The sequence below is a fragment of the Schistocerca nitens genome, chromosome 9 (assembly GCF_023898315.1).
Source record: "Schistocerca nitens isolate TAMUIC-IGC-003100 chromosome 9, iqSchNite1.1, whole genome shotgun sequence".
Classification (NCBI taxonomy): Eukaryota; Metazoa; Arthropoda; class Insecta; order Orthoptera; family Acrididae; genus Schistocerca; species Schistocerca nitens.
The window spans coordinates 500,702,351-500,729,688 of NC_064622.1; the positions used below are offsets into that span (position 1 = coordinate 500,702,351).

At 40.1% G+C, this 27,338-nt stretch overlaps 1 protein-coding gene across 1 annotated transcript in view; it reads right to left on the reverse strand.

The window, feature by feature from the left end:
- The window catches only part of LOC126204373 (GAS2-like protein pickled eggs), an 832,631-nt gene extending 826,937 nt beyond the window's left edge, over nt 1–5,694 (reverse strand). Inside the window, exon 1 of the mRNA XM_049938746.1 lies at nt 5,501–5,694. The gene's annotated coding sequence lies outside the window, so the exon portion shown is untranslated. The remainder of the gene's footprint in view (nt 1–5,500) is intronic.
- Between the last annotated feature and the right edge of the window lie 21,644 nt (nt 5,695–27,338).

Here is a 27,338-nt window from a genome sequence, read left to right on the forward strand (position 1 = left end):
CTTCTTGCGATTTCTTCAGGGGCATTTCCACGAAGGTTATTAAAAAACGCTGTGTCAACTCAATTTTAGAAAAATGTGTGATCACAGGCTGCACTAAGATGACAGCAGAAAGAGCGCTGAACCCAGACTTGCAGTACGTACTAAAGACATTGTTCATACGCCGCTGCCGACAGCGAAAAGTGTGTTCATATTGTTGAACGTATCCTCCGCTGCGCGCGAACGGCTGGTGACATCACACTAAACCGTCGTCACTCGTTATGCTAAACATCGCTCGTTAGGTGAGTCTTTTTTCTTACAATTTGTTTCGCTCGTTATGTGAATAGCGCGTTATGGGAGGTGCTCGTTAAGCCAGTTTCTGCTGTACTTCTGGCGATGAGTCCAAGGAATCCTCAACCGTGTCGTAAATTCAGTTTCGATACCTCATATGACTAACGACTGACAACAAACTAGGGTGCGGTACCGCGTGACACGCGCTTGTCGGGATGCGGGCGCCACGCCCCCGCTGCGGAGCCCGCCGCCTGCCGAGCGACCGGACCGGAGTGTCCGGCAGCTGGCCGGGCGACTCTCGCTTTCGTTACGAGCCAGCCAGCTGGCCGGCGGGGGCGCTTCTGCCGCCGACTCCCTCCCCAGCCATCACACTACGGCCGGCCCCACGACACCCCCTCTGCACGCTGCCCGCTCAGCAAGAGCGGGCGCTGCCCCTCCGAACCGCCGTTGCGTCAGTGCTAATCCAAACAAACGCCAGTCGTTTTGGTGACTTGAAGGACTAACAAATGTTTTAAGGTATCATCTGTTTCAGTTACCCATGTCTTCAGTTAACCAGTCGGAATAACATGGGACAATGTATTACGGAAACAATACAATCAGAAAATTGAGGCTACTTTGCACTCTTGCAGGTTGTTAAGAATTCTCTACTTACAAAAACAACTTCAGAAGACTACTATTTCCTAACACGACCAGTTGCAGAAAAACTTCCATGAATCGAACACAAGACCCTGACGTCAAGAGGTAACGACGCTAACCTCTACACCACGAGGTGCGCAGAAAACGCTAGAATATCGCAGCAACACGCAGATAAACCTCCAGAGCACTCGAGGCCTGGTGCAGAAATTGGCAGTTGACCCCGGACAAAAGGTAAGGTATTACGACTAAATATGCGGAATGAGCCACTACTGTTCGGTTGAACGTTTGACAATGCGTCACTGGGAATAACAACAACCGTACAATACCTAGAAGCATGCGGGACGAGAAATCTAAACTGAAATGCGGGTACCAAAGTCAGACTTGTCGAGCACTTCTCGGCACTTTGGTATCCGTATCCGGAAGAGTTAGTACAGAAGATCCAAAGAAGAGTATTGCATTTCGTCGCAGATTCTTTTTGGTAAGCACGTGAGCCTCGCTGAGATTGTCTTACGGTTCCACCGACAGACACTGCAAGACGGCCGTAGTCCGCCAAGGGAGGGTTAGGCTCGCTGCTAAAATTCCGAGGGCACATCTTACCAGAAGAGTGAAGCAACGTACTGCTCCTCTCCTCGTACATCTCGAGAAGTGACTTTACGGAAAAACCAGGGAGATTCCAGTTCATAAGGAGCTCTGCCGGCAAATCTTTCTTCACACGCGCCATCCGCGAACGAAACATGTAAGATGATGGGAAACGCAGGAAAACTCAAAAGTATCCTCCGGAACACACCGTATGGGGACTTGCGGAGTACAAATGTTACACAAGAAGAAACTTTTGCGCTCGTCTTAGACAACTGCAATGCCTGATAGTATGTTCCCTCGAATCAAGCCTATCATTCTTAACAACATTTCTCTCGCCGAAATGTGCCCGACTGTGTACACGTATAATTGCTCCGAAGAGAGGGAAGAAAACAAATCACATAAGAAGACTATGATGGTGACAACCACATAATGCCAAGCGAGTTTTCAACGTATGAAGACTTAAAACAAAAAGCACACGGCAAAATTTTTACGGTTCGCGACCATTGATGTACGTGACTGACTATTCATCCCATAGTAAGTAACGATGCTGGGACAGGCATGAGTGAGCTTCGAAGATGATTCAGTTCAGAGAGAGAGTCACTTCAAGCAACATACACTATTTACTCTCCAAATTAAAAAAAAGCGAAAAAACTTGCACCTGATGCGTATTACTTCGCTTAGAATACGAGTTGTACAGCAGGGGGAAGCATTAGGCACAATTTACGGCTGCCCGCACGCGACATCGGACTGTTTTAGCGGGCGACGGTAACAGAGTTTACGCGATACTTTAGAAAATACGGAGGGACCGAGTTCGCGCAGGAACACAAATTGACAAATAAATATCGCTCCCACCATCTGCGGCGCTCTGTTCCATTTCTCTCTTTGGAGACGTCCCACCTGTCGGCGGCAGGCGCGAGAAATGTAATACACGCAAATGCGGTGAACCGCGTCTTTAGCGGGCAGAGAAGCCAGGCTCTTCGGCTCGTATAATCCCAGCGCCAGTCCGTTCTGAAAAGGGTGTAGCCAGGACTTTTTGTCAAAGGTAAGGATCAGATTTGTTAAAGATGACCTTAATAAGGCTCATGTTTTTAATTTATTCTGATAACACTTTATTTATTACGTGTACATAATAAAAAAGTAGAATGCGATAGCTACATTTCATCGCCAAACGAATTAAAATTCTAGTATCACGTATTCCCTCTTTGCAAACAAAACACAGCTCAGTCTTCTACCATAACGTCCACTACCCCACTGCACAAGAATCTTAACGCTGGAACTTACAAAATGAAAAGGCTTCAAACCTCTTTTGACAGTAGCTATCTTTCTCATATTACATCCTTGTACTTAAATTTATGGCTTATCTGAAACTACATCAAAGCATCCCAAGCTTTTCAGTTCAGTCTCAAACTTTAAATTGAAATTCTTCAATTTTCTTGAGTGATAAAGAACTACTTTTCAAATTATTATTTCAACGGTCAACTTGAAACTATAGCAAGCAATTTTATTTATAAAACAAAACTGAATACAAGAATACTAAGAGACAAAGTTTTGTGATCTTAACATTGATTCAGGTATTGTGTTGAATTACACTTGTAACTTATGCGACGTCGTAAAGGAGTTTGTTTATCCATAATAATATCGTCAATACAGTCTTTGATGCTAATAAGCTCCTCTACGATGTACAACAGACGTTGTTGTTTATATGACGTTTATTTACAAATACGTTAGAGTTGCGAAGTTGGCTTCAATGTTCCTAGGATATTACGAATAAGACATTTTACAGCAGAACAGACATATACCACAGTTCCAGAAGTGAACCATCTTTATGCATAGATACATCGTACAAAATAACGACCGCTAGCTGCCTTCCAATGTAAATATCGCTGGACTACGCATACTGCCGAAACCATACGCACCAACGTTAATCTTAAGTACTGTTTGCCCTAGAAATAAATAACTACTCCTGAAACCGAGATAAGTACGATCACAAAAGTAACGAAAAAATTATTATTCATATCACGATATCTACAACTTAAAAACATTCAATTTTGAAAGATAATCAGAGATCATCTGAAAAAGCTTCAGTTATTATAGTGTTACAAGAGAACAGACATATACCACAGTTCCAGAAGTGAACCATCTTTATGCATAGATACATCGTACAAAATAACGACCGCTAGAAGCTAAGAGCGTAAATAGCTTATGGACGAATGGTGTGTGTGTGTGTGGGGGGGGGGGGGGGGGAGGCGAGCGAGGGGGGTAGGACAGGGATGCAGGGCGCATTCGGCTACGATGATTTCAAGCAATCCGCTGAAAAAACACTCTTAGAAACGAGAACGTGCTGTCATCACATACTCCTAACGCTCTCCACTAAACCCATCCCACCGTTCCGTATCGTAGCAAGTTTTCATAGCTGAGTACTGCCCGGTTGTGCAGATTGCGCGATATTTTGCCATTTCGGCCTACAAATGATAGAATTTTGTCTAATTATTTTAAAGAAATGCAAGCATCGCCGACTGGGCGATATTTTTGTTGATAGACGCTATTTTTGGGCGACACTTGTAAACCCAAGCGTATTTTAAGACACTGATTTTAATTTAATGTTATTTATAGTGACGTTTACCGACTCCGCTGCCTTGTGAAATGTTGAAATATTGCTACCTCCGAAGTTCTACCAGCCTCTAAATAATGACTCCAGTGCTAACATTAAACTGCTACAGATAGGTAATCAGGCTATTATAATAGTGCTTGCATATTTTTAGCTTACCATAACGCTAGTGGAGGAATCAGAAGCGGTTTTCAGCTTCTTTCTTGTTACAAACTTATTCATAATTAGACACTATCACAACAGTTCACAGAACAAAAGCTATAAAATGCAGCAGTTACATTAAATTCGACTGCAAGTAAGAAGAGAACTAATTAACAAAATTACAACTAAGCACAAGTAAGGCCAAGAATTAATTACTATAATTTGTCTTGCTAGTTTAAATCTATCGATGGCATTGTCGACTATCGATAGTGCGTAACCATTTCTCGTCATCTGGCTGAAAATTAAAATATCTTTTAATTTGTCTATACGGAACTAGGTCGTGTGTAATTCCACTGAGGCTATGTCCTTGGTCTGCACTAGGAAGATGTTGATGAACGCAATTATTGCGGTGCGGCGTAGCACCTAGTACTGCTATCACTGCGAATAATAGATTGTAGTTGCGTCGAACTCTGCTCTTCTGGCTCGCTCTTTAGCGTTAAAAGCACGGCACATAAATTATGACCGTAATTTACGAATTTCACCACCAGTTTCACCGGGAACTTGTTTTACGAACATTGAACGCAGTTCCCCATTGCTTGGGTTAACAATAGTCGACTATAGAACACTGCTTGGAAAAAAAAAAAAAAAAAAAAAAAAAAAAAAAAAAAAAAAAAAAACCATTCAACCGTATAACAATCCTCCGTGTTTCTACACATATGAATGATTATCTTCACCACTGAAATGGTTCGAAAACAAAGGCATTGTTTACGTCTGCAGTCGTGCCGCGGCCTCCCAATAATGACTAGTTTTTGCAAATAAATTAAACCCAATCCCGGCAGCGTCACAACACTGGCTATCCTCGAAACACTCGTATGTACTGGGACGACAATGGATCGTCACATCAGTTTTATTCCCATAATTTTGAAGCCACCAAATGGCGTACTACGTGTTTTTGAACCTACGTTGTTGACGTTTGTTGCCTACAATCTACATCTCGAACTCGCGGACTAGGTAATTCCCTCGGCCAAAGAGACAAAGACCAATCATTTTTCACGCAAAATGATGTATTTTTGGAAAAAGAAGCTCCACTTTATCGGCATTTAGAAGAAGAATCAGTGACATTTTTCGGCTAGATGTCTCTCACACCGCAGATCAGACGCTCTTCTGCTTACAACTCTGATCACATATGAGCGGTATGGCATCCCTCTTCTAAATGCGAAAAGAACCTTTAAAAATACAGCGTAAAAATTACAATATACTTGTACTCACCAAATTTTGTTGACAATTTTATTTCCAAAAAGGTGCTACGACGTCCGCTCCTCTGGTTTTACGCACAGACAGTATTAAGCCCAAGCACTTCCCATTACAGTAAACGCAAAATACACATAAAAGTAACGAGACGTTCTCCTCAAACAGCACGCGATAGCGCCATAACGTGAAATTCGCAACGCGCCGCAACACGGTCGAACCTCTGCAATGGCGAAACGTGAACTGAACTCGCGCTGTCTCCGGCTCGTGTTTTTGTATACCGCCGCCAGCTGACTGGAGACCGACCAGCGAGCGCAGCGGTGCCACCTAACGGCCGACCGGCGAACTAGCAAAAAAATCAGCTGATTGTAGATGCTTACTGTCAATGTACAATGCCATCTGTTGCCTACACGCGGAAACTTGCTAGTCAACGAAGTGGTGCCAGCGAGACGCTGACGGGTTACGGCATTATGTCTATAGGAGATCCTTTCCCTGGTTGATGTGCGTAGAGGAACTGGCATGAGTAACGCATTCGCCCACAAAGCTGGAAATTATTGCAGCTTGTGAGTTCATGTTCGTGACAAAGTTGCAATGCAGAACATTCGTCATCAGAAAGGATATAATAATGTTCTGCAAGTAATTACGTTTGTACAAGAAGTCTTGTAATGCAAGGGCAATCTTACACGCAGAAGCTTCCCACAATAGCATAAAAAAATGAAAAATTGCTGAATTTTTTTGCTTATAACAAACGCAAATATACTTTTACATTGGCTTGACACAGGTTACGAGAGTCGGTTTCGCTTATGCGCAACTTAGCAACAAATTCCGTCGGAAATTTCTGAAAAACATGTATGAATAATGTACGCTAGACGGCAGCTTATTGTAAAAGACAGCAAATGTAGCTGGCAGTTGCCTACACGTTGCACGTTACGACTGGCCATAAAAGAAGTGGATGCCAGATTTACTGTTCAGTTAGTTAGAGCACAGTTCGAGTAATTAAATACCACCCTGGGAACAGAGTGCTGCCTGCAACAGCACTACTGTTACAATTACTGTGTAATCCAACTGTCATCTTCAAAAAGTGGAAATAATATGCCCCAGACACTGAACTACAGAAAACGAGTACCATCATACATTAGCAAGTTAAACATTTGAATGAACTGAATTGATTATGGTGGTACGAGGGAACTCTTGGAAAGAAGTGCCAGACGCTGGGGAGGGGCAACACTTACATCTCATGCTGTGGAGGAAACAAAGTACAGTTTCTTACAAAATAAAATTAAAAATTATTGAACAACTGTATTTTTCAATAAAAAAACATACCAATGCTACCACTATAAAACGAGTACTTTGTGCAGTTTTTATGAGGTTTGTACACAGTTTTTTGCTGTTAGGCAAGTAATGTTCAGATACATGCAAATCCTTTCTATGTACACACTTTAGTATATTTTGACACTGCATGGTAACATAAGAAAGAACATCATTAATTAGAAGAATTAGAATCTATAGCCATCACACACTTCCAATTACATGGAGAATAATCAATAAAAAGTTATGATATTTCATGAGATACAGCTGTGTACAGAGTCGGCAGCAGTCAAAACCCTGAATATGAGCTGGCTCCCTCCTGACTGATACTGGATAATTGTTACATATGTTTGTGTGGCAGGGGAGGATGCAAATGCAGTTTGCAAAATCATAATTAAGTTTTTTTTTTTCTTTTCCAAGGCTTGAAAAGCATCTTACAGAATGTATTCACAAGCCATTACTCATTTTTTTGCAAATAACTGTCACCATACAGCTAAAAACAAAACTGTACGATCCTAGGCTATATCTTTCGTCTTCATTGGGCAGTTCTTTCTTATTTACGTTTCTCTATTGGCAAATGAGCACAAGCAAATTAAATACATCAGTAAAATATAGTAGTATGATGCACCTGATATTCTGCAACCTGTCGGTCAAGTACATGGCCAATTCCTTCACAATTTAAGCCCTCTCACTACCAGCATTTCTCAGCTCTATGAGTGCATACTGTTCTATTGTGTGACAGTTTGATTCCTGCCGTACACCTGACATACTAGTGGTAAGTAGCAACACCTGCTGTAGTGGTATTAATGTAGACACACTTGTAAAAAAAAATAAAAATAAAAATAAAAAAAATAAACAACATGAAGTGGACTTGCCCAATGTGACCAGTATCTGTGGTATGAATTGCTGTAAATATAATACCAGATAAAAATTTATTAGCATGTTGACAGCAGTAACCTCAGATGAGATATTTTAGTCCAGTTTTAAGCTGTAGCATAAATATGACATATCATCTAATTACACCAGAAATTAGAAATCTCTGAGACCAGAAACCTTTGCAGTGTTGGTGGCAAGTGAGCGTAGGCTGAAGCAATGAATCAAAATTTATACAAAGACCATGATTCAAACCCGTGTCTCCTGCTCACTAGGCAGATGCTCTAACCACTGTGCCACCTTCCCTAATACAAACTCTAATTTGTGACGGCCCAGCCAGAATTAGCACATATAATGAAGACCTTGCCAAATAGCAAGGATTCTGAAAACATTGATCATACAAAAAGCCTAACTCACACTTCTCTAATGTTACATCCTGAAAGCCATGGTTTGCACCATAAGGTTGATGTATTTCTAGAGTTCCAAAACATACTGGACTCAGTACCATATGAATGCTCAATAACAAAAGTATGATCATGTGTGTTATTAAATGAGATTTGTGACTAAATTGAAGATTTCTTGATAGAAAGAGTAGAATATGTCATCTTGGCTGGGGAGTTGTGGACAGATGTAGAAGAAGTAACTGCAATAATGCCCCAGGGAAGTATGTTGGGACCCTTACTGTTCGTGTTGTACATTCAGGACCTTGAAGGCAATATCAGGAGCAATACCAGAATTTTTGCATACGATGCAGCTGCTGATAACGAAAAACTGTCTGACAAAAGCTGTGCAAACATTCAGTTCAAGCTTGGTAAGATTTCAAAGGTGCACAAAGACTGTGACCTTGCTTTAAGTATTAAAAGCTAAGTACTAATTAACTGTTTGTGTACAGTAGTTTATTTAAGAACTTTAGTAGTCTTCAACCGGTGTTCTTGGTGTTTTCCGGTGAAATAACTTCAGAAGAAATTTTTGCGAACTGCGTCATTAGACGTTTGATTTTCTTTCTGTGTTAGTATTTTGTTATATTCTCATTTGTTGTTGATTAATACTGTCAATAATAGTAGTTACTTCCCTTGTAGAGCAAGTTTGTGATTATTGTAGTCAGTTTTTAACATCTTCTTATTGTAGTAGCGGAACTTAGATAAAGTTTTTTTTTGTTTCAATAATTGTAAAATTTTACCATGAGTGAGAAGTGTGGGCTTTGCCGTAGGTTTGTGAGTAGTGGATTGCGGTGTGAGACTTGTTCGAAGTTTTTTCACTGGGGGGAATGCAGTGGGGAAGCCAGTGGGCATTCTGGTGAGATCCTCTCCTGGAACTGCAGGTTATGTAGCAAGAGTAAGTTGATAGAGGAGCAGGAGCGTAAGATCTGTGTCCTTCAGGTGCAGTTGAAAAACGCACAGGAGGAGCTAGATAGGATGAGGAGGGAGAAGGGGGGTTGGGGAATGGGAGCTGGCTGTTGGCAAGAGATCTGCTAGGAGAAGGAGATTTTCAGATAGTTTTACTATTGGTGTTTGTAATAGATATGACCAACTGTCAGAGTCTAGTGGAGAGGAATCTCTAGTAGCTGTAGATGTAGGAAGTATGCAGCAGACCTCAGCAGTTACGGTGGCTAGGACAGTTGCAAAGTCTAAGAGAAAGAAGAAGGTTCTGCTGTTAGGTAGTTCTCATGGTAGAGGTGTAGGCCAGCAATTGCAGGAAGTTTTGGGGAGTGAGTACCAGGTCACCAGCATTGTGAAACCTAATGCAGGATTGGCTCAGGTGACTTTTAACATAGGGGGGTTACGTAGGGATTTTACTAAAGAGGATCAGGTAGTGATTGTGGGTGGGGCTGGTAATAGTATTGATAGGGATGGGGAGTATGACATAGATGGTGACCTGGAAAAGATAGCCACTCAGACTGGCAACACGAATGTGCGTTTCGTGGAACTGTTTCAGCGTCACGATCGGCCTCATCTTAATACAGCCATCAGACGTAATAAAATGAGACTTGGGGGTGCGCTGATGACAGAAAGCATGGGTCACATTTCAGTGGTGTCGGTGGAGTCTATCAGCAGGACGGGTTTCACTAGACATGGCCTGCACCTCAACAGGTATGGGAAGGGGAGGTTGGCAAAACTTATAGGTGACAGCATAGGTGGGGGTGGTGGGATCACTCATGGGAAAATTCCGGTAGTTGTGGGTGTTAGAGCTGTACCTTTTTTAGATTGAAGTCAGCTGATAGGTATTCCTGCTTAAGGGAAGTCTCTCTAACAAAGAAACCACTTTCTACAAAGCTTGGGTATCCGATTAATGAGGGAATTAGTATATTTCATCAAAATATACAAGGTATTAGAGATAAAGTTAGTGAACTGCTTATAGATGTTGACTCTGAAATTATTGGTATATCTGAACACTTCTTAAATAAGGAGATAATTCAGAGGCTTCCTTTACCAGGATACAGGTTGGCTGGCAGCTTTTCTAGGAGCTCTTTGCGGTGTGGGGGAGTAGCCATGTATGTGAAAAATGGTATCCCATTTGAGTCAATTGATGTTTCAAAGTACTGCACTGAAAAGGTGTTTGAATGTTGTGCAGGTGTGGTTAAATTTAGTGGAGCTAAACTTCTTACTGTTGTTATTTATAGATCCCCAGACTCTGATTTCACAACATTTTTGCTAAAGCTAGAGGAGGTTCTTGGTTCACTTTATAGGAAATACAAAAAGTTAGTTATATGTGGTGACTTCAATATTAATTGTATAAGTGATTGTGCAAGGAAAAGGATGCTGGTAGACCTCCTTAATTCATATAATCTTATGCAAACCGTATTCTTTCCAACGAGAGTGCAAGGGAACAGTAGAACAACCATAGACAATATTTTTGTTCATTCGTCATTATTAGAAGGGCATTCTGTTAGCAAAAAGGTGAATGGCCTTTCAGATCATGATGCACAAATTTTAAGTCTAAAAGATTTTTGTGCTGCAACACATGTTAAATATAGTTACCAACTTTTTAGGAAAGCTGATCCAGTTGCTGTACAGACTTTTGTAAACCTTATCAAGGAACAAGAGTGGCAAGATTTTTATAGTGCTGATACAGTAGACGATAAATATAATGCTTTCCTCAAGACTTTTCTCGTGCTCTTTGAAAGTTGCTTTCCGTTAGAACGTTCAAAACAGGGTACTAGCACAAACAGGCAGCCTGGGTGGCTGACTAATGGGATAAGAATATCTTGTAGAACAAAGTGGCAATTATATCAAAACGTTAGAAACAGTCAAAATCTAAATGCAGCAGCCCATTACAAACAGTATTGTAAGGTGTTTAAAAAAGTTATTAGGAAGGCAAAAAGTATGTGGTATGCCGATAGAATAGCTAAGTCTCAGGATAAAATTAAAACCATATGGTCAGTCGTAAAGGAAGTGGCTGGTCTGCAGAGACAGGTCGAGAATATAGAATCAATGCGTAGTGGGGATGTCCGTGTTACTGATAAGTCGCATATATGTACAGTACTTAATAATCACTTTCTGAATATAGCAGGTGAACTAAATAGAAACCTAGTCCCAACAGGGAATCATATAGCGCTCTTAGAAAAAAGTGTTCCGAGACTGTTACCTGAAATGCTCCTCCATGATACTGACAAGAGGGAGATTGAGTTAATAATTAAATCACTAAAGACCAAGAACTCTCATGGATATGACGGGGTATCTAGCAGAATACTGAAGTATTGTTCCACGTATGTTAGCTCAGTACTTAGCCATATCTGTAACTTTTCCTTTAGGAGTGGTCGGTTTCCTGACCAATTAAAGTACTCGGTAGTGAAGCCACTTTATAAAAAGGGAGACAGGGATAATGTTGACAATTATAGACCTATTTCTATGCCATCGGTGTTTGCTAAAGTTATCGAGAGGGTTGTATATACAAGGTTACTGCAGCATTTAAATTCACATAATTTGCTGTCAAATGTACAGTTTGGTTTTAGAAATGGCTTAACAACTGAAAATGCTATAGTCTCTTTTCTCTGTGAGGTTTTGGATGGATTAAATAAAAGGTTGCGAACGTTAGGTGTTTTCTTTGATTTAACGAAGGCTTTTGACTGTGTTGACCACAAAATATTACTGCAGAAGTTGGAACATTATGGAGTAAGGGGAGTAGCTTACAATTGGTTCGCCTCCTACTTTAAGAACAGAAAGCAGAAGGTAATCCTCCACAATATTGAGAGTGGTAATGATGTTCAGTCCCAATGGGGCACTGTTAAATGGGGCGTTCCCCAGGGGTCGGTGCTGGGGCCACTGCTGTTTCTTGTTTATATAAATGATATGCCTTCTAGTATTACAGGTGATTCAAAAATATTTCTGTTTGCTGATGACACCACCTTGGTAGTGAAGGATCTTGTGTGTAATATTGAAACATTATCAAATAATGTAGTTCATGATATAAGTTCGTGGTTTGTGGAAAATAATTTGATGCTAAATCACAGTAAGACTCAGTTTTTACAGTTTCTAACTCACAATTCAACAAGAACTGACATTTTAATCAGACAGAATGGGCATGTTATAAGCGAGACGGAACAGTTCAAGTTCCTAGGCGTACGGATAGATAGTAAGCTGCTGTGGAAAGCCCATGTTCAGGATCTTGTTCAGAAACTAAATGCCGCTTTATTTACCATTAGAACAGTATCTGAAATAAGTGACATTTCAACACGAAAAGTAGTATACTTCGCATATTTTCATACGCTTATGTCATATGGTATTATTTTTTGTGGTAATTCTTCTGATTCAAAAAGGGTATTTTTGGCTCAAAAACGGGCTGTTCGAGCTATTTATGGTGTAAGTTCGAAAACCTCTTGTCGACCCCTATTCAATAGTCTGGGAATTTTGACATTGCCCTCACAGTATGTATTTTCTTTAATGTCGTTTGTTGTTAGCAATATTAGCTTATTCCCAAGAGTTAGCAGCTTTCACTCAGTTAATACTAGGCAGAAATCAAATCTGCATGTGGAATGCACTTCCTTGACTCTTGTGCAGAAAGGAGTGCAGTATTCTGCTGCATCCATTTTCAATAAGCTACCACAAGAACTCAAAAATCTTAGCAGTAGCCCAAACACTTTTAAGTCTAAACTGAAGAGTTTCCTCATGGCTCACTCCTTCTATTCTGTCGAGGAGCTCCTGGAAGAGCTAAAAAATTAAGCAAATTCCAGTGTTACATTCTTGATTTTCTTTATTTAAATTAACGACTTGTTGCCTGAATATGTTTCTTATATTTCATTTTATCTGTTTCTACAATCGTGTTACAATTTCATGTATTGACTCGTTCCATGACCATGGAGACTTCTCCTAAATGTGGTCCCACGGAACAATAAATAAATAAATAAAAAATAAATAAAAGAAATGAACACAGAATGCAAAACTATAGTAGCTTATGACTACAATAATGGTGAGTCACAAATAGTATCAGCCAACTCATACAAATATGTTACTGTAACCACTTGGAGGGATACATTAGTGTAACCACTTGAAGGGATATGGAATGACATTATCGCATAGGCTCAGTCACAGGTAAAACAACTGGCAGACTTTGATTCATTGACAAACTACTGAGAAAATGCAATCAGTACACAAATTTGATTGCTAAAAACCACTCGTGCGGTCAGTCTTAGAATATTTTTTAGTGTATTGCCCCATAGCAAACTGATGAAACTGAACATATGCAAAGAAGGGCAACACAGTTGGTCACAGGTTTCCCAACCCACTGGAAAGCCTCATCCACACACTGAAAATACTGAACTGTCAGAAGCTCGAAGATTGTGCAAACTATCTGGCAAATGATGTTTCCAGAATGAGATTTTCACTCTGCAGCAGAGTTTCATATCTGGCAAAAGCTTAATTACAAATTTGCAGAACCAGAATTACCTGAAGAATATACGAACATACTTAAACCCCAAACATATCACTGTCAAAGGGACCACTCAGACAAGATTACCTAATTACAGCGCACTGAGGCATTTACTATTTGCGCACTCCAGGCAGACGTTCAGAGCATTGGCTGACAAGAGCAAGCGTAAAGCAGTCTGCCATTTATGGTCACGTGTATCAGCCAATCTGTTGATTACCATTTTGAATTGCACGAATAGTATGAGATAGTTCTTCCAGCACTCCATACACTTACGGAATGGGGAAAAAAACGAGACTTTGCAAGATGTGGTACTAATGGATGTAACCTCTGTTATGTACTTCACAGTGGTTTTCAGGATACAGATATGGATGTAGGTGAGTAGATGGGACGTTGCTGAGCATTTCCTATTGTCACTCTAGTGATGATAAATGGAGCAGTTACCACCTAACAGTTGAGTCACAGTGTTCATAGGACGTTGTTGGATCAATGGTTTGTAGGAGGAAATTGGTAACATCTGTGGTAACATGACAGGGGCAGATATGCTTCTGTTAAGTTTTGTGAAGTTAAGCAGTTGCTTCTTGGTCGAATATGTCTATGACTTTCCCGGGGGACTACTCAGGAGGACGTCGTTATCAGGAGAAAGAAAACTGGCGTTCTACGGATCGGAGCGTGGAATGTCAGATCCCTTAATCGGGCAGGTAGGTTAGAAAATTTAAAAAGGGAAATGGATAGGTTAAAGTTAGATATAGTGGGAATTAGTGAAGTTCGGTGGCAGGAGGAACAAGACTTTTGGTCAGGTGATTACAGGGTTATAAATACAAAATCAAATAGGGGTAATGCAGCAGTAGGTTTAATAATGAATAAAAAAATAGGAATGCGGGTTAGCTACTACAAACAGCATAGTGAACGCATTATTGTGGCCAAGATAGACACAAAGCCCATGCCTACTACAGTAGCACAAGTTTATATGCCAACTAGCTCTGCAGATGATGAAGAAATTGATGAAATGTATGACAAGATAAAAGAAATTATTCAGGTAGTGAAGGGAGACGAAAATTTAATAGTCATGGGTGACTGGAATTCGTCAGTAGGAAAAGGGAGAGAAGGAAACATAGTAGGTGAATATGGATTGGGGGGAAGAAATGAAAGAGGAAGCCGCCTTGTAGAATTTTGCACAGAGCATAACTTAATCATAGCTAACACTTGGTTCAAGAATCATAAAAGAAGGTTATATACCTGGAAGAATCCTGGAGATACTAAAAGGTATCAGATAGATTATATAATGGTAAGACAGAGATTTAGAAACCAGGTTTTAAATTGTAAGACATTTCCAGGGGCAGATGTGGATTCTGACCACAATCTATTGGTTATGAACTGCAGATTGAAACTGAAGAAACTGCAAAAAGGTGGGAATTTAAGGAGATGGGACCTGGATAAACTGAAAGAACCAGAGGTTGTAGAGAGTTTCAGGGAGAGCATAAGGGAACAATTGACAGGAATGGGGGAAAGAAATACAGTAGAAGAAGAATGGGTAGCTTTGAGGGATGAAATAGTGAAGGCAGCAGAGGATCAAGTAGGTAAAAAGATGAGGGCTAATAGAAATCCTTGGGTAACAGAAGAAATATTGAATTTAATTGATGAAAGGAGAAAATATAAAAATGCAGTAAATGAAGCAGGCAAAAAGGAATACAAACGTCTCAAAAATGAGATCGACAGGAAGTGCAAAATGGCTAAGCAGGGATGGCTAGAGAGGACAAATGTAAGGATGTAGAGGCTTGTCTCACTAGGGGTAAGATAGATACTGCCTACAGGAAAATTAAAGAGACCTTTGGAGAGAAGAGAACCACTTGTATGAATATCAAGAGCTCAGATGGCAACCCAGTTCTAAGCAAAGAAGGGAAGGCAGAAAGGTGGAAGGAGTATATAGAGGGTTTATACAAGGGCGATGTACTTGAGGACAATATTATGGAAATGGAGGAAGATGTAGATGAAGATGAAATGGGAGATAAGATACTGCGTGAAGAGTTTGACAGGGCACTGAAAGACCTGAGTCGAAAAAAGGCCCCGGGAGTAGACAACATTCCATTAGAACTACTGATGGCTTTGGGAGAGCCATTCATGACAAAACTCTACCATCTGGTGAGCAAGATGTATGAGACAGGCGAAATATTCACAGACTTCAAGAAGAATATAATAATTCCAATCCCAAAGAAAGCAGGTGTTGACAGATGTGAAAATTACCGAACTATCAGTTTAATAAGTCACAGCTGCAAAATACTAACGCAAATTCTTTACAGACGAATGGAAAAACTGGTAGAAGCAGACCTCGGGGAAGATCAGTTTGGATTCCGTAGAAATGTTGGAACACGTGAGGCAATACTAACCTTACAACTTATCTTAGAAGAAAGATTAAGAAAAGGCAAACCTACGTTTCTAGCATTTGTAGATTTAGAGAAAGCTTTTGACAACGTTAACTGGAATACTCTCTTTCAAATTCTGAAGGTGGCAGGGGTAAAATACAAGGAGCGAAAGGGTATTTACAATTTGTACAGAAACCAGATGGCAGTTATAAGAGTCGAGGGGCATGAAAGGGAAGCAGTGGTTGGGAAAGAAGTGAGACAGGGTTGTAGCCTCTCCCCGATGTTATTCAATCTGTATATTGAGCACGCAGTAAAGGAAACAAAAGAAAAATTCGGAGTAGGTATTAAAATTCATGGAGAAGAAGTAAAAACTTTGAGGTTCGCCGATGACATTGTAATTCTGTCAGAGACAGCAAAGGACTTGGAAGAGCAGTTGAACGGAATGGACAGTGTCTTGAAAGGAGGATATAAGATGAACATCAACAAAAGCAAAACGAGGATAATGGAATGTAGTCAAATTAAATCGGGTGATGCTGAGGGGATTAGATTAGGAAATGAGACACTTAAAGTAGTAAAGGAGTTTTGCTATTTAGGGAGTAAAATAACTGATGATGGTCGAAGTAGAGAGGATATAAAATGTAGACTGGCAATGGCAAGGAAATCTTTTCTGAAGAAGAGAAATTTGTTAACATCGAGTATAGATTTAAGTGTCAGGAAGTCGTTTCTGAAAGTATTTGTATGGAGTGTAGCCATGTATGGAAGTGAAACATGGATGATAACCAGTTTGGACAAGAAGAGAATAGAAGCTTTCGAAATGTGGTGCTACAGAAAAATGCTGAAGATAAGGTGGGTAGAGCACTTAACTAATGAGGAGGTATTGAATAGGATTGGGGAGAAGAGAAGTTTGTGGCACAACTTGACTAGAAGAAGGGATCGGTTGGTAGGACATGTTTTGAGGCATCAAGGGATCACAAATTTAGCATTGGAGGGCAGCGTGGAGGGTAAAAATCGTAGAGGGAGACCAAGAGATCAATACACTAAGCAGATTCAGAAGGATGTAGGTTGCAGCAGGTACTGGGAGATGAAGAAGCTTGCACAGGATAGAGTAGCATGGAGAGCTGCATCAAACCAGTCTCAGGACTGAGGACCACAACAACAACAACAACCTTATAATGAGCAAAGATGTCAGCCAATGCATTCATGTTAATTTGTTATAATATAGAGGCATATTTTGTAAAGAAGATTCTACCACAACACAGTGCTGGTAACTGCTATCCACTGTTCTAGACAGCAGTGAAGAGATTGTCCCGTCATTATTAACTAAATATAAAAATCCCTGTACAAACTACACTGAAGAGCCAAATAAACTAGTACACCTGCCTAACATCATGTAAGGCCCTCGTGAGCACGCAGAAGTGCCACAACACGACGTGATGTGGACTCGACTAATGTCTGATATAGTGCTGGAGGGAACTGACACCATAAATCCTGCAGGGCTGTCCATAAATCCATAAGAGTACGAGGTATCCCGAGGTATCCCGGATATGCTCAATAATTTTCATGTCTGGAGAGTTTGGTGGCCAGTGGAAGTGTTTAAACTAATAAGAGTGTTCCTGGGGCCACTCTTTATCAATTCTGGATGTATGGGGTGTCTCACTGTCCTGCTGGAACTGCCCAAGTCCGTCCGAATGCACAATGGAAATGAATGGATGCAGGTGATCAGGCAGGATGCTTACGTACGTGTCACCTGTCAGTCGTATCTGGACATATCAGGGGTCACATATGACTCCAAATGGACACGCCTCACACTAATACAGAGCTTCCACCAGCTTGAACAGCCCCCTGCTCACATACAGGGTCCATGAATTCATGACGTTATCTCTGTACCTGCACACGTCCATCAAGTCAATACAATTTGAAGAGAGACTCATCCAAAAAGGCAACTTGTTTCCGGTCATCAACAGTCCAATGTCGGTGTTGATGGGCCAGGCAAGACGTAAAGCTTTGTGTTGTGCACTTATCATGGGTACACGAATGGGTCTTCAGCTCCAAATGTCCATATCAATTATGTTTCATTGAATGGTTCATACACCGACACTTGTTGATGGCCCCACATAGAAATCTGCAGCAGTTTGCATAAAGGTTGCACTTCTGTACCGCTGAATGATTCTCATCAGTCATCATTGGTCCGTTCTTGCAGGATCCTTTCCCGGATGCAGCGGTGTCTGAGATTTGATGTTTTACTAGATTCCTGATATTCACAGTACACTCGTGAAATGGTCGTACAGGAAAATCCCCACTTCATCGCTACCTCTGAGATACTGTGTCCCAGTGTTCGTCGCAGACTGTAACACCACGAGCAAACTCACTTAAATCTTAATAACCTGTCATTGTAGCTGCAGTAACTGATCTAACAACCATGCCAGGCACTCTTTGTCTTACATAGGTGTTGCCAACCGCTGAATTGTATTCTGCCTGTTTATGAATCTCTGTATTTGAATATACATGCCTATAGCAGTTTCTCTGGCACTTCAGTGTATTTTAATACATTTTTTGTACCTCACTTTATTGTCTGTCTTTCTGTCTGTTCGGTACAGCTCCTTGCCTCATGCCATCCGCCATCTGCCCCACTAACTGCTATCGATAATTGATAATCGGACTCGCTGTGGCTGCTGCAGTGTGCATCTCTGTCTCTGTGAATGTGTGTGCTTTTACTACAGAATGAGCAAGAGCTCAAAAGCCACTATAAATACTGTTTTCTGTTATGCATTTTCATTTGCAAGGAGAATGTACCAAATGACAAATTAGTTTTGCAAAAGGGAAAGGGGGTGAGGGGGGGGGGGATGTTTGGTGTCTGGCAGGGCAGAACTACCCTGATCCTTTCTGGGTGCTAATGGCTGAAAAATAGTGGCAGACTAAATTTCCAAAACAAACACTAAGTTTAACAGAAGTACATTAAGTGAAACGGTATGAAGCAATGCTAACATGTCGGCTGTGGGTGTTTGTGATGCACAGCAGTTAACAAAAATTGGCAGTAACCTTGTGGACTACAGGCTTGTAGGAAATTCAGGTATGGAAATCAGTTAGGACCAAGTCTGGGGAGATTTCGTGATTTTTTTTATTTTTTTAAACATATTTTTGTACCAGTCCATTGATGATTACAGCCGTATCGGCAATCCCTTCTGTTATCATTGTGAACATTCATCATTTCATGAAGCATGGGAAGTAGTGACAGGAAGAGAAAGTCTTTATGCAGACCCATGCAGTATTTCAGTGTGCTTACAGTTGCGAGAGAGAGAGAAAGCCAGGTTATTTCTCGTTTACCTACAGTAGTTAAACAATGCATCTGAAAAGCCCATAAAATGTGAAATGAATTTTGTAATATGGTATTTAGTGGCAAAAAATCTCAGTAGCTATCGACAATTATCACAAAATTTTTTGCTGTATACAGATTAAATGTGATGAGTGAAGGTATTCAGTCCATGGCTCTCAAGTCTGCTCCTCGCTCACATTTTGTGTACTCATCAATATTTCTTTGAGTAACTGCTCAATATCATAGCTGGGCAGTAGCTGCTTGCTGCTTTCTACTTGCTAACTGTAACCAGCAGCTGGAAAACTTGCAACAGTGGTTAATTTTTAAGAGTGAAAGGACATATGTCATGGTGATTAGAAGTGATTATCTGTTTTCCAATGTCAAGAAGAAACTAGTACAGAAAACTGATTGGGGAGGTTGGGGGGACACTAAAAACCATCCCAGACTTGGATCCTAGTCATTTCCATCTTGACACCCGTGTGAAAAAGTGGCCCAGCTCCCAATGCTTTGAGTCTGAAGAAATAGAAGATGCCGACACATGCTGGCTGCAATCTGAGGAGGCAGAATTTTATGCAAATGGAACTTGTCACTTCTTTAAAGGCAATTAAGTCTGAATGGTGACTGTGTAGATAAGTAATACAAAGATGTAGTTTTAAGATTTTTCAAATTTGCTTAAATTATTCTAGTATTTTATTTATAGCCTAACATATGTTACTTTCTAGTTAGCTTCCATGTGCATAAGACCATAGGCAGCTTCTAATCTGGTAACACACATTTATGTTGTTATACAATGCAGGCTTCTAGTTTATACCCTTGGTGATTTTATAACGGGGTGCTCAAAAGTAATAGCTCCAAATTTTGTATTTGAAAACTCTTAAAGCTTTTTAAATAAAACAAACTTATTAACCTTCTACATCTTTATTCTTCATGTCTACATATTTATTTGTCAACACAGTCACCATGCCAACAAACACATTTCTCACAATAAGAGACCAGTTTGCTGATACGGTCACTGTAAAATGTTTGACTTTGTTGAGAGAGCCACATCACCACCTCTGCTTGCACCACTTCATCACTATTGAAGTGAAGTCATCGATGATGGTGTTTAAGTTTTGGAAATAGATGAAAAGCGGTTGAGGCCGAGTCGGGACTGTACGGAGGATGATAGATCACAGGGAACACAAGGTGTCTGATTGTTGCAGATGACATTGATTGTGCATGGTCTGTCATAGTCATGCTGAAAGAGACAGTGCTCCATATAAGGACGAACTCTTTGAATGGGAAACTCCGTTACAGTGTGTTGTTTCTCACACACCAACATAGTTGAATTATTCATCACACACACACACACACACACACACACACACACACACACACACACACAGTTATGTGGGTAATAGGCTATCACCCATGGTACGTTTCTGTGCATTTCTTACAACATGTTAAGTAAAGAAGCATGCCTATGATCAAGACCTAATACCGACATAACTAAAAATCACTAATGGTATTACTACTACTACTACTACTACTACTATTACTATTATATTATTATTATTATTATTTCTTTACTTTCTCAGACGTTAAGTCTGGTTAAGAATGGAAAGTGACGCGGACCTTGATCAAGCGTCACTTCCTATTAACTGTACGGTATGTGTTATATTGCATTTAGGAACTTTCGGGTAATTGAACATGTATCAATAGTTATGGATTTCTGTAGTTGTATATATATGTTTGGATGTAGCTGTATTGAATTGATGTACTGGTGGATATTGTGTGGTATGACTCCTGTAGTTGATAGTATAATTGGTATGATGTCAACTTTATCCTGATGCCACATGTCTTTGACTTCCTCAGCCAGTTGGATGTATTTTTCAATTTTTTCTCCTGTTTTCTTTTGTATATTTGTTGTATTGGGTATGGATATTTCGATTATTTGTGTTAATTTCTTCTTTTTATTGGTGAGTATGATGTCAGGTTTGTTATGTGGCGTTGTTTTATCTGTTATAATGGTTCTGTTCCAGTATAATTTGTATTCATCATTCTCCAGTACATTTTGTGGTGCATACTTGTATGTAGGAACTTGTTGTTTTAAAAGTTTATGTTGTAAGGCAAGCCGTTGATGTATTATTTTTGCGACATTGTCATGTCTTCTGGGGTATTCTGTATTTGCTAGTATAGTACATCCGCTTGTGATGTGATCTACTGTTTCTATTTGTTGTTTACAAAGTCTGCATTTATCTGTTGTGGTATTGGGATCTTTAATAATATGCTTGCTGTAATACCTGGTGTTTATTGTTTGATCCTGTATTGCAATCATGAATCCTTCTGTCTCACTGTATATATTGCCTTTTCTTAGCCATGTGTTGGATGCGTCTTGATCGATGTGTGGCTGTGTTAGATGATACGGGTGCTTGCCATGAAGTGTTTTCTTTTTCCAATTTACTTTCTTCATATCTGTTGATGTTATGTGATCTAAAGGGTTGTAGAAGTGGTTATGAAATTGCAGTGGTGTAGCCGATGTATTTATATGAGTGATTGCCTTGTGTACTTTGCTAGTTTTTGCTCGTTCTAGAAAAAATTTTCTTAAATTGTCTACCTGTCCATAATGTAGGTTTTTTATGTCGATAAATCCCCTTCCTCCTTCCTTTCTGCTTAATGTGAATCTTTCTGTTGCTGAACGTATGTGATGTATTCTATATTTGTGGCATTGTGATCGTGTAAGTGTATTGAGTGCTTCTAGGTCTGTGTTACTCCATTTCACTACTCCAAATGAGTAGGTCAATATTGGTATGGCATAAGTATTTATAGCTTTTGTCTTGTTTCTTGCTGTCAATTCTGTTTTCAGTATTTTTGTTAGTCTTTGTCTATATTTTTCTTTTAGTTCTTCTTTAATATTTGTATTATCTATTCCTATTTTTTGTCTGTATCCTAGATATTTATAGGCATCCGTTTTTTCCATCGCTTCTATGCAGTCGCTGTGGTTATCCAATATGTAATCTTCTTGTTTAGTGTGTTTTCCCTTGACTATGCTATTTTTCTTACATTTGTCTGTTCCAAAAGCCATACTTATATCATTGCTGAATACTTCTGTTATCTTTAGTAATTGGTTGAGTTGTTGATTTGTTGCTGCCAGTAGTTTTAGATCATCCATGTATAGCAAATGTGTGATTTTGTGTGGGTATGTTCCAGTAATATTGTATCCATAATTTGTATTATTTAGCATGTTGGATAGTGGGTTCAGAGCAAGGCAGAACCAGAAAGGACTTAATGAGTCTCCTTGGTATATTCCACGCTTAATCTGTATTGGCTGTGATGTGATATTATTTGAATTTGTTTGGATATTAAGTGTGGTTTTCCAATTTTTCATTACTATGTTTAGGAACTGTATCAATTTAGGATCTACATTGTATATTTCCAATATTTGTAGTAACCATGAGTGGGGTACACTATCACAAGCTTTTTGGTAATCAATGTATGCGTAGTGTAGCGACCTTTGTTTAGTTTTAGCTTGATATGTCACCTCTGCATCTATTATCAGTTGCTCTTTACATCCTCGTGCTCCTTTGCAACAGCCTTTTTGTTCTTCATTTATAATTTTGTTCTGTGTTGTATGTGTCATTAATTTCTGTTAAATGACTGAAGTTAATATTTTGTATATTGTTGGTAGGCATGTTATGGGGCGATATTTAGCTGGGTTCGCTGTGTCTGCTTGATCTTTAGGTTTCAGATAAGTTATTCCATGTGTAAGTGTATCAGGGAATGTGTATGGGTCTGCAATGTAACGGTTAAATAATTTAGTTAGATGTGAATGTGTTGAGGTGAACGTCTTTAACCAGAAATTTGCTATTTTATCATTTCCAGGGGCTTTCCAATTGTGAGTAGAATTAATTTCTTGGGTGACTTCATGTTGCAAAATTATCACTTCAGGCATTATTATTATTATTATTATTTTCCTATTCATTTTCTGAGTCTGAAAGACCAGGCAAACCAAAGCTACTTGACCATGGAACAAGTAGCTACATAATTCACAGAATACCAATTGAATACTCTGGATAAAAACGAAAAATTAAAAATGATGCCCAGAAACAAGGTATCTGTAACAGTATGCCACCTTCACACAAAATAAATTAGGCTGCTCGCATTACCAAGGAATTTTATTGGTGTAAACTTTTCCTACCTTTAACCACACTTGTCTGCTGCACCAAGTTTCATCAAAATCAATCAACCCATGGGCAGTGGGCAAGCAGAAGTATTCTACTATAGCTGTGTTTTTGTTGTCCATTGTCAAAAGAAATGAGACTAGTGCTGCAGACCTGTGTATTTGCCACATGCATTCAATTAGTGGTCATCACCTTCAAAGTAAAGTCTTGGAGAGTCAACAAACATCCACATTTGTTCTTTCAACTGCTCAAAACATTGCTGCATATTGTTTCCGGTGAGGCTTCACACAAGCTGCACTGTTTTCCTCTTCTAATGGAGCCTGTACATTGTTTGTGGAAAACTGCTGTTACTGAGACAATTTTGGTAAAAATAGAGAAAATTTAAGGACTACTTGTGGTCGAGAAACTGAAGGGCACAAGTTTTTTTTGTCATCAGTCTACTGATTGGTTTGATGCGGCCCGCCACGAATTCCTTTCCTGTGCTAACCTCTTCATCTCAGAGTAGCACTGGCAACCTACGTCCTCAATTATTTGCTTGACGTATTCCAATCTCTGTCTTCCTCTACAGTTTTTGCCCTCTACAGCTCCCTCTAGTACCATGGAAATCATTCCCTCATGTCTTAGCAGATGTCCTATCATCCTGTCCCTTCTCCTTATCAGTGTTTTCCACATATTCCTTTCCTCTCCGATTCTGCGTAGAACCTCCTCATTCCTTACCTTATCAGTCCACCTAATTTTCAACATTCGTCTATAGCACCACATCTCAAATGCTTCGATTCTCTTCTGTTCCGGTTTTCCCACAGTCCATGTTTCACTACCATACAATGCTGTAAACCAGACGTACATCCTCAGAAATTTCTTCCTCAAATTAAGGCCGGTATTTGATATTAGTAGACTTCTCTTGGCCAGAAATGCCTTTTTTGCCATAGCGAGTCTGCTTTTGATGTCCTCCTTGCTCCGTCCGTCATTGGTTATTTTAGTGCCTAGGTAGCAGAATTCCTTAACTTCATTGACTTCGTGACCATCAATCCTGATGTTAAGTTTCTCGCTGTTCTCATTTCTACTACTTCTCATTACCTTCGTCTTTCTCCGATTTACTCTCAAACCGTACTGTGTACTCATTAGATTGTTCATTCCGTTCAGCAGATCATTTAATTCTTCTTCACTTTCACACAGGATAGCGATGTCATCAGCGAATTGTATCATTGATATCCTTTCACCTTGTATTTTAATTCCACTCCTGAACCTTTCTTTTATTTCCATCATTGCTTCCTCGATGTACAGATTGAAGAGTAGGGGCGAAAGGCTACAGCCTTGTCTTACACCCTTCTTAATACGAGCACTTCGTTCTTGATCGTCCACTCTTATTATTCCCTCTTGGTTGTTGTACATATTGTATAAGACCCGTCTCTCCCTATAGCTTACCCCTACTTTTTTCAGAATCTCGAACAGCTTGCACCATTTTATATTGTTGAACATTTTATCCAGGTTGACAAATCCAATGAAAGTGTCTTGATTTTTCTTTAGCCTTGCTTCCATTATTAGCCGTAGTGGCAGAATTGCCTCTCTCGTCCCTTTACTTTTCCTAAAGCCAAACTGATTGTCACCTAGCGCATTCTCAATTTTCTTTTACATTCTTCTGTATATTATTCTTGTAAGCAGCTTCGATGCATGAGCTGCTAAGCTTGTCAGCTCTTGCCGTCTTCGGAATTGTGTGGATGATGATTTTCCAAAAGTCAGATGGTATGTCGCCAGACTCATATATTCTACACACCAACATGAATAGTCGTTTTGTTGCCACTTCCCCCAATGATTTTAGAAATTCTGATGGAATGTTATCTATCCCTTCTGCCTTATTTGACTATAAGTCCTCCAAAGCTCTTTTAAATTCCGATTCTAATACTGGATCCCCTATCTCTTCTAAATCGACTCCTGTTTCTTCTTCTATCACATCCGCCAAATCATCACTCTCATAGAGGCTTTCAATGTATTCTTTCCACCTATCTGCTCTCTCCTCTGCATTTAACAGTGGAATTCCCGTTGCACTCTTAATGTTACCACCGTTGCTTTTAATGTCACCAAAGGTTGTTTTGACTTTCCTGTATGCTGAGTCTGTCCTTCCGACAATCATATCTTTTTCGATGTCTTCACATTTTTCCTGCAGCCATTTCGTCTTAGCTTCCCTGCACTTCCTATTTATTTCATTCTTCAGCGACTTGTATTTCTGTATTCCTGATTTTCCTGGAACATGTTTGTACTTCCTCCTTTCATCAATCAACTGAGGTATTTCTTCTGTTACCCATGGTTTCTTCGCAGCTACCTTATTTGTACCTATGTTTTCCTTCCCAACTTCTGTGATGGCCCTTTTTAGGTATGTCCATTCCTCTTCAACTGTACTGCCTACTGCGCTATTCCTTATTGCTGTATCTATAGTGTTAGAGAACTTCACATGTATCTTGTCATTCCTTAGTACTTCCGTATCCCACTTCTTTGCATATTGGTTCTTCCTGACTAATGTCTTGAACTTCAGCCTACTCTTCATCACTACTATATTGTGATCTGAGTCTATATCTGCTCCTGGGTACGCCTTACAATCCAGTATCTGATTTCGGAATCTCTGTCTGACCATGATGTAATCTAATTGAGATCTTCCTGTATCTCCTGGCCTTTTCCAAGTATACCTCCTCCTCTTGCGATTTTTGAACAGGGTATTCGCTATTACTAGCTGAAACTTGTTACAGATCTCAATTAGTCTTTCTCCTCTTTCATTCCTTGTCCCAAGCCCATATTCTCCTGTAACCTTTTCTTCTACTCCTTCCCCTACAACAGTATTCCAGTCGCCCATGACTATTAGATTTTCGTCCCCCTTTACACACTGCATTACCCTTTCAATATCCTCATACACTTTCTCTATCTGTTCGTCTTCAGCTTGCGACGTCGGCATGTATAACTGAACTATTGTTGTCGGTGTTGGTCTGCTGTCGATTCTGATTAGAACAACCCGGTCACTGAACTGTTCACAGTAACACACCTTCTGCCCTACCTTCCTATTCATAACAAATCCTACACCTGTTATACCATTTTCTGCTGCTGTCGATATTACCCGATACTCATCTGACCAGAAATCCTCGTCTTCCTTCCACTTCACTTCGCTGACCCCTACTATATCTAGATTGAGCCTTTGCATTTCCCTTTTCAGATTTTCTAGTTTCCCTACCACGTTCAAGCTTCTGACATTCCACTCCCCAACTCGTAGAATGTTATCCTTTCGTTGATTATTCAACCTTTTTCTCATGGTAACCTCCCCCTTGGCAGTCCCCTCCCGGAGATCGGAATGGGGGACTATTCCGGAATCTTTTGCCAATGGAGAGATCATCATGATACTTCTTCAATTACAGGCCACATGTCCTGTGGATACACGTTACATGTCTTTAATGCAGTGGTTTCCATTGCCTTCTGCATCCTCATGTCGTTGATCATTGCTGATTCTTCCGCCTTTAGGGGCAATTTCCCACCCCTAGGACAAGAGAGTGCCCTGAACCTCTATCCGCTCCTCCGCCCTCTTTGACAAGGCCATTGGCAGAATGAGGCTGACTTCTTATGCCGGAAGTCTTCAGCCACCAATGCTGATTATTTATCAAAATTTAGGCAGTGGCGGGGATCGAACCCGGGAACGAAGACGTTTTGATTATGAATCAAAGACGCTACCCCTAGACCACGGGTGTACAAGTATGTTACAATAAAAATGTCCTCAGTAAGGTGATTACTTTTTGATTCTTTTGTGTGAAGGAATGTATGAGTAACACCATACAGAGAGAGAGGCTCTGAACTACAGCAATGTACATTCTTTGCCTTCAATATTGCCTATAGATGACTGCACAGCTAAAGAGGCCATACATCTAAATATTTTGTTTATCACCTATGAATATAGTTCTGCCTTGATTCGTTTTATTATTAATATGCAGTCCAACCAGGACCAC